Source organism: Pristiophorus japonicus, chromosome 17, assembly GCF_044704955.1.
Source record: "Pristiophorus japonicus isolate sPriJap1 chromosome 17, sPriJap1.hap1, whole genome shotgun sequence".
NCBI classification, from domain to species: domain Eukaryota; kingdom Metazoa; phylum Chordata; class Chondrichthyes; family Pristiophoridae; genus Pristiophorus; species Pristiophorus japonicus.
The window spans coordinates 91,580,013-91,594,664 of NC_091993.1; positions in this window are offsets into that span (position 1 = coordinate 91,580,013).

The window sequence follows — 14,652 nt, forward strand, 5'->3', positions numbered from 1 at the left end:
TCCAGTGAATACAAGCCCAGTTGATCCAGTCTTTCTTGATAGGTCAGTCCCGCAATCCCGGGAATCAGTCTGGTGAGAGTCCCTTGGGCTTCACACAGTGAGAGTGGCCACAACTAGCAACATTTTGAAAGCAGATTGGTAAGATATTGGGCTCAATTTTCCCCAGTGATTTGTGCCATTTTTTTGGAGCAGGCTGGTCATTTTGGTCTAAGTTGAAAAACCAGAGTTTCCCCAATCAATTGCATCAGTGTAACTCAGTTCGTTACGATTTTTTTAGGTCAGTTTTTTTTTCATCCAAAGGGGGCGTAACCTGCCACCCGTGCCAATTCTGGTCATTTAGAGAAGTTTGGCCAGCTGAGAGTTACATAGAAACACAGAAACATGGAAAATAGGTGCAGGAGTAGGCCATTCGGCCCTTCGAGCCTACACCACCATTCAATATGATCATGGCTGATCATGCAACTTCAGTACCCCATTCCTGCTTTCTCTCCATACCCCTTGATCCCTTTAGCCGTAAGGGCCATATCTAACTCCCTTTTGAATATATCTAACGAACTGCCCTCAACAACTTTCTGTGGTAGAGAATTACTGTAGTTCTGCTTAGGCCAGCGTATGCGGTCTCTCCAGAAAACCTTTGCGGAGAGTTAAATAAATTGGCGCAAGTAAGGAAATTGGTGCAGCATGGGCCCGGACACACAATTCTATAATTTATTAATAACTTTACAGAAAGTTTGTCATGGTATTGCAAATAAAGGCAGAAATGGCCATTCAGCCCTTTTAAGCTGATCCGTTCAAAGGAAAATGCACAGTCCCTCATCAGCACACACTGCCAGCTCTATAGATTGGACTTTCTACTTAAGAAAGAAGCAGAAATTGGATGGGAGTGTGCATAAATTATCACGGGATTGTGCGGCGCCGGAAAAACAGAATGTACCTGTTGTGCCATGCCGGAGAAACAGGCACCCACTGAAGGATATAGACGTACCGGTGAGATCCTATTGACCTAAAGACATCGCTTACCATGACGACAACACTTACCCTGCCCATTTTGTGTAATAACCAAAGTGTTCACTTGTTTAAAAAACAAGGCGTCCCTTATTGTCTAAGTACAGTGAATGGTGACGGTTGATACTGTGGCCCAAAACTGTGCTATTTTTGTGAACATCTTTTTTGTTGTTCCTTAATCATTATTTTCCAGTTATTAATGAGCCCGGAGCCAGCTATGTTCTTTACCAGATATATTTTCATCATCTCAAATCTAAAGGAAGCAGTCCTCATTATCACTGAACCCTTCCTTCCCTCATTACCCATCCCTCGCAGAAATTGCCCTGATAGCCAGTCACTTATGACTTTCTCCTGCAAATCCCATTATTCATGGCTGCCGTGGAGGATGAAGAGGAGCACAATCAGAGGGAGAGGGCAAGGATGAGACTGCACGGTAGGCATTTGCATCTCACATGTCTGTCACCTTACCCACTACCCCACTCCAGAAGCACAGAGACGGAAGAAGTTTCAAAAGTTTCTCAGATATGCAATGCTTGAAAAGGCTGAGGTTACCCAAGAATAATATGCAATTGCTTGATATGCAGTTGATGTTAAGGTCACAATATGTAAATTCTTTGCCTCTGAATCTTTCCAGGCTGCAAATGCAGACATTAGCAACACAAAGGTGTATAAAGAGTGTAAGTGGTACATTATCTGATCATCAAATGATGTAAAAAATTGCCAATGGTCTTAGTATCACAGTATAAAAGGGCTGTTCGTTTCTACAGAATGAGTGTCTTACCCTGTTGTAATGTAGGAAACACAGGAGCCAATTGGCACACAGCAAGCTCCCACAAACAACAATGTGATAGGTGCCAGTTAATTGCTGTACATCAGCCTGGTTCTGTAATACATTAATTTTTCTTTAGGAGAACCCAGATTTCCACTTTATCCTAGTATGCATGCATATGCATGTATAGATGGATGGACTATTATGAAACTTGTTTTTTATTGGGCGTCAACAGAGAGACCTGAGGGTATATGTGCATAAATCGTTGAAGGTAGCAAGGCAAGTTGAGAAAGTGATTAAAAAAGCATACGAGATCCTGGGCTTCATAAATAAAAAAAGAAAGAAAAACTTGGATTTATATAGCGCCTTTCACGACCACCAGACGTCTCAAAGCTCTTTACAGCCAATGAAGTACTTTTGTGTAGTCACTGTTGTAATGTGGGAATAGAGGCATTGAGTACAAAAGCAAGGAAGCTATGAACCTTTTTAAACACAGGTTCTGCCTCAACTGGAGTAATATGTCCAATTCTGGGCACCGCACTTTAGGAAGGATGTGAAGGCCTTAGAAAGGGTGCAGAAAAGATTTATGTGAATGATTCCAGGGATGAGGGACTTCAGTTACGTGGATAGACTGGAGAAACTGAGGTTGTTCTCCTTAGAGCAGAGAAGGTTGTGAGGAAATTTGATCTAGGTGTTCAAAATCCTGAGGGGGTCTAGACAGAGTAGATAGAGAGAAACTTTTCCCATTGGCGGACGGGTTGAGAACCAGTGGACACAGATTTAAGGCAATTGGCAAAAGAACCAAAGGCGACAAGAGGAAAAGCGTTTTTACGCAGCAAGTGGTTAGGATCTGGAATGCACTGCCTGAAAGGGTGAAGGAGGCAGACTCAATTGTGGCTTTCAAAAGGGAATTGGATAAGTACCTGAAGGAAAAAAAATTGCAGAGCTACGGGGAAAAGGCGGGGAGTGAGACTAGCTGAAGTGCTCTTGCAGAGAGCCAGCACAGGCTCGATGGGCCGAATGGGCTCCTTAATTGCTGTAACGATTCTATGATTCTACCCAGAGTATCGGGTGCAATTGTGGGAACCCACATTCCTAGAAGAATCCCTTTCAAGGTAGTGACTTCATATCTATTTATTATTAAAATTGATATGTCCGAGGAACATAGGAACAGAAGTAGCCCATTCAGCCCCTCGAACCTGTTCCGCCATTCCATTCGATCATAGCTGATCTGTATCTTAACTCCATCTACCTGCCTTTGTTCTGTCACCCTTAACATGTTTGCCTGTCACTTGTCAACAATGTTAATTGTGTTCACAACCCTGTTACATATATAATTAGCTATGATGTCTGTTGTGGAGCACTCACCCGTTTGTCATATTTTTTAGCCACAAACGCCTGTCACTTTGTGCAATTCCCAGTTAAAAAGCTTGCTTTTTGAGTCTGCTTGCAATTTCATGTTCTGGCCACTGAGTGCCATTGTGGAGCAAAGATTCCTCAGCTTTGTCTTCCAACTGTGATGCCACATTTGTTTGTGCGAAAGAAACGTGTTATAAAGTTGTGTTTCTCTTAGTGTATATTTGTATTATATTATTTGGTGATTTTTAAAACATATTAAATGTTGCTGACCATATTACAAAAAGGATATAGAAGCCCTGGAGAAAGTGCATAGAAAGATTTACAAGATGATACCAGAACTGAGAGGTTATAACTATTAGGAAAGATTGAGCAGGCTGGGACTCTTTTGCCTTCAAAAGAGAAGGCTGAGAGGTGACCTGATAGAGGTCTTTAAAATTATGAAGGGGTTCACTAGGGTAGACTTAGAAAAGATATTCCCACTTGTGGCAGAGTCCAAAACTAGGGACCATAAATATAAGATAGTCACTAATAAATACAACTTGCACTTATATTTAACTTGCAAAGGCATGCCAACTGAAGAGTAAAGCGGTGTTCAAAGCTAGAAGTAGAAATCGCCAGACACTACATAGCATTGAAGAGAAGCAACAGGTGGAAGAGGTTCTGGCGATACACATTATCAGGAGCGCGAGGGTATCTAACAATGATTTGCGATGTATTGTCACCCAAGTAGACATTGCAGCAACCAGGATACCCATGAAAATCGACACTGGTGCACCGGAATCGCTATATCTCGACAAGTTGAGTGATTTTCGAGCAAATTCCTGTTGTATGATGTATCGCCATACCAGTGAAATACAAGGATCAGTTTCAGAGCTTTCCTCTCATGTAATATGGCGGCCGTCAGGGTAGCAGCTCCCTGAGAAGCTGCCCTGCTAAACAGCTCCTCAGCAACTCCCACTCTCAACCTCCCCCCTCCCACTGTCTAAACTTCCCCAAGCCCCAGCCCTATCTCTAATAGACCCTAGTAGGGGGTCTTAAAGACTTACATCCCCACCCTAACTCCAACCCCGCGAATCCCAAAAGTTCGGGCCAACTTCAGGCCTCCTGCCACATCACACATTGGCGACTTGACGTGACTTGGGTCTCCCGGCTGGACCTCCTGCGGCGACTCGACACGACTTGGGCTTCCCGGTTGGACCTCCTGCGGCGACTGGGCGATTGGACCTGGCTATCAGGCCTCCACCTCCTCCCCCCTCCAATCTGGACCTCTCCTTCCCCACTGATGGCCTGGCCTCCTTTCCTCCTCCAGCATGTGGTGAATACAATGGCTGTGACCTCCCTGCACCCCCCATTCTGAACTCCAGTGCACCACTGGCTCTCCCAATACCTGTCGCCAACCAAACCTTGGACCACCTACTATCAAGGGCGCTACCCAACGCCAAGCCTGAGGCCAACATCTCGTTGTAGGCAATTAGGCCCATATAACAGTGCCTAGTCTCCAGTTCACCTGGACCCCCTTTCCACTGGACCAAGACCTTGCTCAGCTAAGCCCGTGTGGTAGCCGGTGTGCAACGATCACCCCAAGTTAAAAGAAATCATGCACAAGCATCTTCCACTCCTCTAACATGAAGTTTGGGACCTGGAATGTCAGGACGCTCATGGACAACCCCAACAACAACAGACCAAAACACCACACCGCCATACTTGCCCGGGAACTTAAACGCTTTGATATCGACATCGCAGCCCTCAGCGAAACCCGACGGACAGGGGAAGGCCAGCTCAAGGAACAAGGTGGGGGTTACATCTTCTTCTGGAAAGGGAAACCAGAGGCAGAACGTCGCCTTCACGGAGTCGGCTTTGCCATCAAAAACAAACTGGTCGACCACCTCAAAGACTCCCCCTGCGGGGCTAATGAATGCCTCATGACGCTTTGACTCACCCTATCCCGGAACCAGTGCGCCACAGTCATCAGTGCTTCCGCCCCAACACTCGATGCAACAGATGAGGCCAAAGAGGGTTTTTATTTCAACCTCGAAAAATCCCTGACCTGCGTCCCCGCGGGCAACAAACTGATCCTCCTCGGTGACTTCAATGCCAGGGTCGGCAAGGACACAGACCTCTGGGGAGGCGTGATTGGCAGAGAGGGGTTAGGGAAAGCCAACTCCAGCGGTACCCTACTCCTGACAAAATGTCTAGAGCATGAACTTGTTATCACCAACACCTTGTTCCGCCAGAGAGACAAATACAAGGCATCGTGGCAACACCCTCGCTCCAAACACTGGCACCTGCTTGACTATGTCATCGTCCGAGCCAGGGATTGCAAGGATGTGCGCATCACCCGTGCCATGACAGGAGCTGACGACTGCTGGATGGACCACCGCCTAATCCGATTTATCATTGACAACAACATAGCCCCAAAGTGAAGGGGACAGCAGAAGCAGTGCTGCAAAAAAGTTAATGCCGGGGCACTTAAAGACCCAGCTAAGAGAGCCCCTATACAGTCAGCGCCTCACAGCTAACCTGGTGCGCCTTGATGATCCCGAGATGCAGAATATCCACAGCACTTGGTCTGCTCTACAGATCTCCATAACCAGTGCCTGCAAAGAGATGCTCAGTCACTCAACCAGGAAACATCAGGACTGATTTGATGAGAATGATCAGGAGATTCAAGAACTAATAGATTGCAAGCGCAGGGCATTTCTGAGTCTTAAACAGCAACCCAACTCGGGAGCAGCAAAGCAGCATTACAGATGGCTAAAGGCTAAGGTCCAACAAAAAATCCGGGACCTAAAGAACAGGTGGTGGATGGAGAAAGCACAGGAGATACAACAACTGGCCGACAGCCATGATGTGCGAGGATTCTTCACCGCAGTCAAGGCCACATACGGACCAAACTCCCAAGGCCCCACCCCACTCCTGGCCAAGAACGGGGAAACACTCATCAAGGACACGGAGGCAGTCAGGGCCCGCTGGAAGGAACACTTCGACGATCTCCTCAATCAAGACTCTGCCTTTGACTCGAGTGTTCTTGACTCGATTCCGCAGCAGGCTACCCGCCACCTCCTCAGTGAGACCTCAACATTGCATGAGGTAGAAAAAGCCATAAGACAGCTAAAAAACAACAAGGCTACGGGAGCGGATGGAATTCCTGCTGAGGCACTGAAGTATGGCGGAGAGACATTACTAGCGCAAATACAATCTCATCTCTCTCACCTGGAGGGAGGAGAGCATGCCGGGAGATCTTAGAGATGCAGTGATCGTGACCATCTTTAAAAAAGGGGACAAGTCCGACTGTGGCAACTACAGAGGAATCTCCCTGCTATCAACCACTGGGAAAGTCGTCGCTAGAGACCTCCTCAACCGTCTTCTCCCTGTGGCTAGCAGCTCCTCCCGGAGTCGCAGTGCAGATTTCGTCCCCTCCGGGGCACAATGGACATGATTTTTGCAGCGCGACAGCTGCAGTAAAAATACAGGGAACAGCACCAGCCCTTATACATGGCCTTCTTCGACCTTACAAAGGCCTTTGACACTGTAAACCGCGAGGGTCTAAGGAGCGTCCTCCTCCGTTTCAAATGCCCCCAAAAGTATATCACCAAAAGTAAACAGGGCTGCGTCATTGCCCCAACCCTCTTCTCAATCTTCCGCGTTGCCATGCTCCACCTCACAGTTGATAAGCTCCCCGCTGGAGTGGAACTAAACGACAGAACCAGTGGGAAGCTGTTCCACCTTCTCAGTCTCCAGGCCAGGTTCAAGACCACTCCAACCTCTGTCGTCGAGCTACAATACGCGGACAATGCCTGCGTCTGTGCACACACAGAGGCTGAACTCCAGGACATAATCGACGTATTTACCGAGGTGTATGAAAGCATGGGCCTTACGCTAAACATCAGTAAGACAAAGGTCCTCCACCAGCCTGCCCTCGCCGCATAGCACTGCCCCCCAGATATCAAGATCCACAGCGCGACCCTGGACAACGTGGACCACTTCCTTTATCTCAGGAGCTTCCTATCAACAAGAGCAGGCATCGACGACAAGATCCAACACTGCCTCCAGTGCGCCAGTGCAGCCTTCGACTGCCTGAGGTAAAGAGTGTTTGAAGACCAGGCCCTCAAAACTGTCACCAAGCTCATGGTCTACAGGGCCATAGTAATACCCGCCCTCCTGTATGGGTCAGAGATGTGGACCATGTTCAGTAGACACCTCAAGTCACTGGAGAAATACCACCAGCGATGTCTCCGCAAGATCCTACAAATCCCCTGGGAGGACAGAGGCACAAACATTAGCGTCCTCGTCCAGGCCAACATCTCCAGCATTGAAGCACTGACCACACTTGATCAGCTCCACTGGGCAGGCCACATAGTTCGCATGTCAGACATGAGACTCCCAAAGCAAACGTTCTACTCGGAACTCGTCCACAGCAAATGAACCAAAGGCGGGCAGAGGAAACGTTACAAGGACATTCTCAAAGCCTCCCTGATAAAGTGTTACATCCCCACTGACATCTGGGAGTCCCTGGCCATAGACCGCCCGAAGTGGAGGAATTGCATCCGGGAGGGTGCTGCGTTCTTCGAGTATCATCACCGAGAGCATGCAGAAATCAAGCACAGGCAGCGGAAGGCGCATGCGGCAAACCAGGCTCACTGCTCACCCTTTCCCTCAACGACTATCTGTCCTTCCTGTGACAGAGACTGTGGTTCTCGTATTGGACAGTACAGCCACCTAAGAACTCATGCTAAGAGTGGAAGCAAGTCTTCCTCGATTCCAAGGGACTGCCTATGATGATGAGTGGCTGGAGACAAACCTAGCTTGTTAGGTAGAAAAAGGTTGGGATCACTGAAGCTGGATTGGAATGAGATTTTTTTATCTGGAAACGAGATTTGCATTGAAAGATGACATCATCCAGCAGTATCCGATGATGTTCTGTGAAACAGGCAGTCCGATCCAAGACTTCAAGGCGACTGTCAGAGTGCAGAAGGACGCTAGACCAGTTTACTGCAAGTCACGTCCTATACTATATGTACTCAAGGAGAAAGTTTCGCAAGAACTCAAGAGACTAGAAACTGAGAACATTATCTCTAAGGTAGAATAAGTGTTCTATTTCTCATACATTGATGAGCTGCCAGTCACAGCTGAATAGATTGGTAGATCAACCAATGGTGGCCCAGTTATATCAAAGGTGTATGATTACTCAGCAAATGACTGGCCAAACCAGGTATCAGAGGAAGTTAAAGATATTCATCCACACTTCATTCGTAGGAATGAACTATCAGTGGATAAAGATTGTATCATGTGGGTGCGAGTAGTTATCCCAAATAGGTTCAGGTCCAAATTGTTAGGAGATCTTCATGACCAGACCAAGAGATTTGCACCCAGTTACTTATGGTGGCCAGGTTTAGATAAAGAGAGAGAGTACATCGTTAGTCAGTGTACATGTCAATCGGTAAGCAAGAAACCACCATCAGTACCATTACAGCCATAGAAATGGCCTTCCAGGGTGTGGCAAAGGTTACATGTAGGTTTTACTGAGCTAGAAGGACAGCAATTGTTCATTGTGATTGATAGTCATTCGAATTGGGTAGAGGTGTTTCCGATGCGGAAAATAACAACAAGTAAAACACGAGACAATTTGCGAAGATTGTTTTCTTCATACAGTCTCCCAGAAGAAATTGTGACTGATAAAGGGCCGCAATTTTGTTCGGATAAATTTGCACATTTCATGAGTAGAAATGGTGTGAAACATACCAAGGTTCCACCATACCACCTTGCTTCGAATAGTGCAGCAGAGCGCATAGTACAAATTGTAAAATGTGCCCTCATCAAACAAATGTTGGATCTAAATCAAAAGAAACAACAGTTGTCGTTGGACCACAAACTAGCAAATTCTGTAATTACTTATCTAATCCAGGTGCAGAGTCTAGAATCCGGAACCCTCGGGATCGAGCCCAGGTTCAGATATTTCCAGATTTCGGAACGTTAGAAAGGGGGGTGGTCCCCGCCGAGGAACTGTTTGGGCCGGCCTGCCCCATTGATGAGGTCGTTGAGCAGGACCTCGCTGCCAAGGCGGTGTTCGGGCGGGTCCCGCCGTGGTGGAGCTGAAAATTTGTGTCAAAATATTAGTAGAACATATTGAGATATTCATGCAATGCGTTCTACGTCTCTAACACTTTGGCACAGTCTGCTCGAGACACCACTGACAGAACTTGCTTAGGTGTGACTCGAGCACACTCGCATAAATTAAGCAAATGAGTATAAATATTGGATTTTTTAGCAATCTATTATGAAGAAGCAAAGAGGAACTCTAAAACACAATAGCATAAATTTCTGCTGAGGAATATTTTGCAGTCCCTAAAATGTTAAGCTAATTGCTTCATTTTTGTGTAAAAGGCATATCAATAGCAGAATCCAAGAATACTGAGGCCTGGGTTGGCAGTTGCAATAAGACTGAGATCCAGGGAAACACAGCACAAGACCTTCCTGCCTCACATTTGCTCAGTTCTACCTCAGAAAAAACTCTCATGTTGTTGCAATACAATCTCTGCTTTGAAGCTAGCGCCTAGTTAAGAATAGGTTGAAATAAATCTCTATACTGCCTGCAATTTTCTTATGAAAATTGAGATGCTAATTCCACATGGAGTGCAATTATCCCTGGAACACTCCCTAATTAATATATTCATTGGAAGAGACAGGAATGTCACTACAGTTTTAATCAGCATCGTGTTTGTAGTGAAAAGAAAATCTGATACAGCCCAAGTAGAGGCACAGATTCAAGCAGTATCCACAATCATAGGCAAAGTACCATTCTATTAATGCAAATAACATCTACATTCATATACTCGTGGGACTATGGGGGCCGTGATGCATAACCATAACAAGGCTTAGAATGACAAAATTGATAAACCTTATCTTCAAATGTTAAATGAGGGCTGATTTTATGCATCTTCTAAATGGAAATTAGAATATAATAATACAAGATTGCAAATGACTGACAACTACTTTTGTAAATTAAAATTATTTTTCTCATCTGAGGATTTATTTTATCCAGGGTGACCTGAATTGATCTTCACTGTCTGAAAATGGATGAGGTAATATCTTTTGAGGAATATTGTAATATCTCAAACTATTTTTTGTTGGAGATCTGTTGTCGGCATGCGGTTTCAATAGTTTTATCCGCCTTTAGTTAATGCTTTACTTCTTCCCTGTCATCATATCATTGTCAGTGACAACACACAATGCAGCTAACACATTCATATGAGATAGCTTAATTATGTATCTGTCCTTTACTCTCTCAGGTGTCACACTAAAAGGTACTTCCCTGAGATTTTCTTTTCTAGGATTGTCAGTAATTTCTGTAATAGTTTTATGTCCTACCAGGCAAGTACATCAGAGATGGCAAACGCAACACATTTTCTTTCAAGTATCAGCATGAATCAAGCTATCTTGTGTACAAGCCAGGCTAGTGGATCCTCCTTTTTACTTTGGAAGAAACTCTCTCTCAGCTCTCTTACAATGCACTTATCAACTCCCAGCCTTTGGCCCTTCATTCACCATGACATCTCTGCAGCTACCGATCTGCTCAATCTTGCCCTCACCATCACCTTTGATGCCCTAGTCCCTGTTAAAGCAATGCCTTTCTCTCACCCTGGCCTTTCCCCCTGGTACAGCCCTGATCTTTGCTCCCTTAAGTCCAAGGGACATAGACTTGAACGGATATGGCGAACAACTGGTTTAGCCATTCACTGCCAGAGCTGGATGGACCACATAAAGCACTATCAGATCCTGCTCTCATTTGCCAAAGTCGCTCACTATTCCACAATCATTCTGGAATGTAAAGATAAGCCCCGGCTTCTATTCTCCACTGCTAACCGTCTTTTTAAACCCCTCTCCCCAGTCTCCACCCTCACCTCCAACAATAAGTCTGAGGAGCTCATGGACTTCTTTGTCTCGAAGATTGAGACCATCTGTTCAGCCGCCTCTGTCTCTTCACTTCCTTCCCCTAGCCCACTGGGCCAAACTTCCTCTAAGGAAGCCCCCTGCTCTAGCCCTGACCTTACATCTTTCTCCAGTTTCTCTCTGATCTCCCCTCATCAGCTTTCCGATCTCATCCTGATAATGAGCCCCACTTCCTGCTCCCTTGATCCTATTCCCACCAAAGTGCTGACCACCCAAGTTCCTTTTCTGGCTCCCATTTTAGCTGACATTGTTAACGGTTCACTCTCCTCAGGTACTGTCCCCCTCTCCCTCAAATCTGCCATCATCACCCCTCTCCTCAAAGAACCAACCCTCGATCTCTCCGTCCTTGCAAACTACCGCCCCATCTCCAATATTCTTTTCCTCTCCAAAGTCCTTGAATGCGTTGTCGCCTCCAAAATCCGCACCCATCTTTCCCACAGAAATCTTCTCCAATTGAATATTGGGAAGACTGAAGCCATTATTTTCGGTCCCCGCCACAAACTCTATTCCCTAGCCACTGACTCCATCCCTCTCCCCAACATCTGGCTGAGGCAGAACCACATTGTCCGCAACCTTGGTGTCATATTTGACCCTGAAATGAGCTTTCGACCACATATCTGCAGCATAACTAAGACGCCTACTTCCACCTCCCTAACATTGCCCGTCTCCACCTTTGCTTCAGCTCATCCGCTGCTGAAGCCCTCATCCATGCCTTTGTTACTTCTAGACTTGACTATTCCAATGCACTCTTGGCTGGCCTCCCACATTTTACTCTGCGTAAACTAGAGGTGATCCAAAACTCAGCTGCCCGTGTCCTAAATCGCACCAAGTCCAGCTCACCCATTACCCCTATGCTCGCTGACCTATATTGGCTTCTGGTTAAGCAATGCCTCAATTTCAAAATTCTCATCCTAATTTTCAAGTCTCTCCATGATTGTAATCGCTCAACCATTGGTGGCTGTGCCTTCTGTTGCCTAGGCCCCAAGCTCTGGAACTCCCTCCCTCAACCGCTCCACCTCGCTACCTCTCTTTCCTCCTTCAAGATGCTCCTTAAAACATACCTCTTTGACCAAGCCTGCGCTAATTTCTACTTATGCGACTCGGTGTCAAATTTTCATCTCATAATACTCCTGTGAAGCACCACGGGACGTTTCACTACGTTAAAGGCGCTATATAAATACAAGTTGTTGTTGTTGTTTGTCTCAATCGTAACTCCAACCTCAAAAGGGAACACATTAGTGCAGTGAGAATTTTTCCACCAGCTATTTTTGTGGCATTTCTTCGTGTGATTGCCAACTTGTGAGCCTTTTTATGCTCTGGACATACATCGACTAGCAGCTAGATTCAGGTGACCTTAACTTATTTCATAGCTAACCCTTACAACTAACAGAGAGAGGAAATTTTGGACTGGAATCACTAGGTCCAAGTGGTGAAAGGACAAGGCTGATTATGGCATGTCTTTCTCTTCCGGTAATAATACTGTAGACACATAGGGGCTCTTTCCTTAGCAAGCATAATTATCATATAGAACTACCTTGCCTACATTATGTGATCAACTAAAAAAAACCTGTTGATCGATGATGTTAACCAGGCAGTTGATCGTACAGTCCGAGAGCATGCAGAAATCAAGCGCAGGCAGTGGAAAGAGCATACGGCAAACCAGTCCCATCCACCCTTTCCCTCAACGACTATCTGTCCCACCTGTTACAGGGACTGTGGTTCTCATATTGGACTGTTCAGCCACCTAAGGACTCATTTTTAGAGTGGAAGCAAGTCTTCCTCGATTCCGAGGGACTGCCTATGATGATATACAGCCCTGGGGGCAATAAAGAAGACGGTGAGATGAAGTTGAATATCATGAGCTAACGGACCCTTGCTTGTCGAAGATATCACCAAAGGGTGGAATGTAAATGATAAATAGCAAAAGAAAAAGAAAGACTTGCATTGATATAGCACCTTTCATGACCTCAGGATGTGCCAAGGCCCTTTACAACCAATGAAGAACTTTTGACGTGTAGTCGCTGTTGTAATGTCGGAAATGCGGCAGCCAAATTACACACAGCAAGGCCCCACAAACAGGAATTTTTCTCATGACCAGATAACCTGTTCTAGTAATGTTGGTTGAAGGATAAATACTGGCCAGGACTTGGGGGAGAACTCCCCTGCTCTTCTTCAAATAGTGCCATGGGAACTTTTACATCCACCCGAGAGGGCAGACTGGGCCTCAGTTTAATGGTTTCATCCGAAAGATAGTGCCTTCAACAATGCAGCACTGCCCCAGTACTACACTTGAGTGTTAAGATGGATTATGAGCTCAAGTCTCTGGAGTGGGACTTGAGGTGAGAGTGCTACCATTGAGCCATGGCTGCCACTAGGAGGGGGATGAAGTAGTCGAGCACACCTGAGGTAACTATTTGGGAGGAGAAATTATTTGAAAGGCTGTTGTGACTGTGCTAGGAAAATGAGAAGTGGATGCTGAAATTTGCAATTATTTTTCTGTTGGAAGATTGGTATTTTACCCATTCAGTGTGCTGGATAATATATACATTCTTAGTATATTGGCTGTGATTGTTTCTTCTTTTCTTGATTTTGTGTAGAATGGGCTTAGCTAGAAAGAAAAGATTAATAGAAAAGTTGTTCGTATCGTTAGTTAAAATGAATCTTTATAGTGGTCAATTAGCTTTAAAAGCTTTCGACGATACAAAATCATATTTACACTCAGCTTGTTCTTCTCAGTCTGTGAAAATGAGGCTCTGCATTTCAATTTAACTTCAGCAAGCAAAAGAAAAGACATTAAGTAGCAGTGTGTGTATATATATATATATAATACATATATATTATTTAGTGTGCAACAATTTTCTATTAGCGTTTACAAGTGAGCAATTGCTCCAAAATACCCAAAAAACTCATAAATAAAATATCTGGAATTGGAACAGGCAGAATGTGAAATGAAACAACAATCTTTTGCATTACTGCTTCTCCAGTTCAGAATGACAATGCTGAACTATATTCTTTAAACATTATGTGAAAGCATTGAGTTGCTTTATATATACAATTATGAAATGTAATCATTTCTCCCCTTCCTCCCCTCTTCTCCTGAAGGCGGTGATTCATGCTGAGTACACTGTCTGGAATCTTTAAGCATAATAGCTCCCTCCCTCTCCTCCTCCTGCTCTGTAGGTGATAATGTGTGTTGAGTATACTGTCCTGTGTGTCTCTCCAATATTCAAACACTGCACCTCAGTGTTCATTCTTCATGTGTGAGTGTTGATGTGCTGTTTAGTCAAGTCCTGTTTTCTCCTCACACACTTTATAACAGAGATCAATATGGAGGGGGAAGGCCAGTCGGCTCATTGATTCATCCACCCAGAGAGATCCTAAAGCACCACCCACCTCTTCCTGCCATTGTAATGTCCAATCGCTTCTCAGTTGACTCCTGGGTTGCCCGCACTATTCTGTCTGGAAGTTTATTCCACATATTGATCACCCTTTGTGTAAAGAAAAAAAATCCTGCAATCTGCCCTAAAAGTACCCTTCTCCAGTTTGAACCATATCTCCTAGTTGCACTC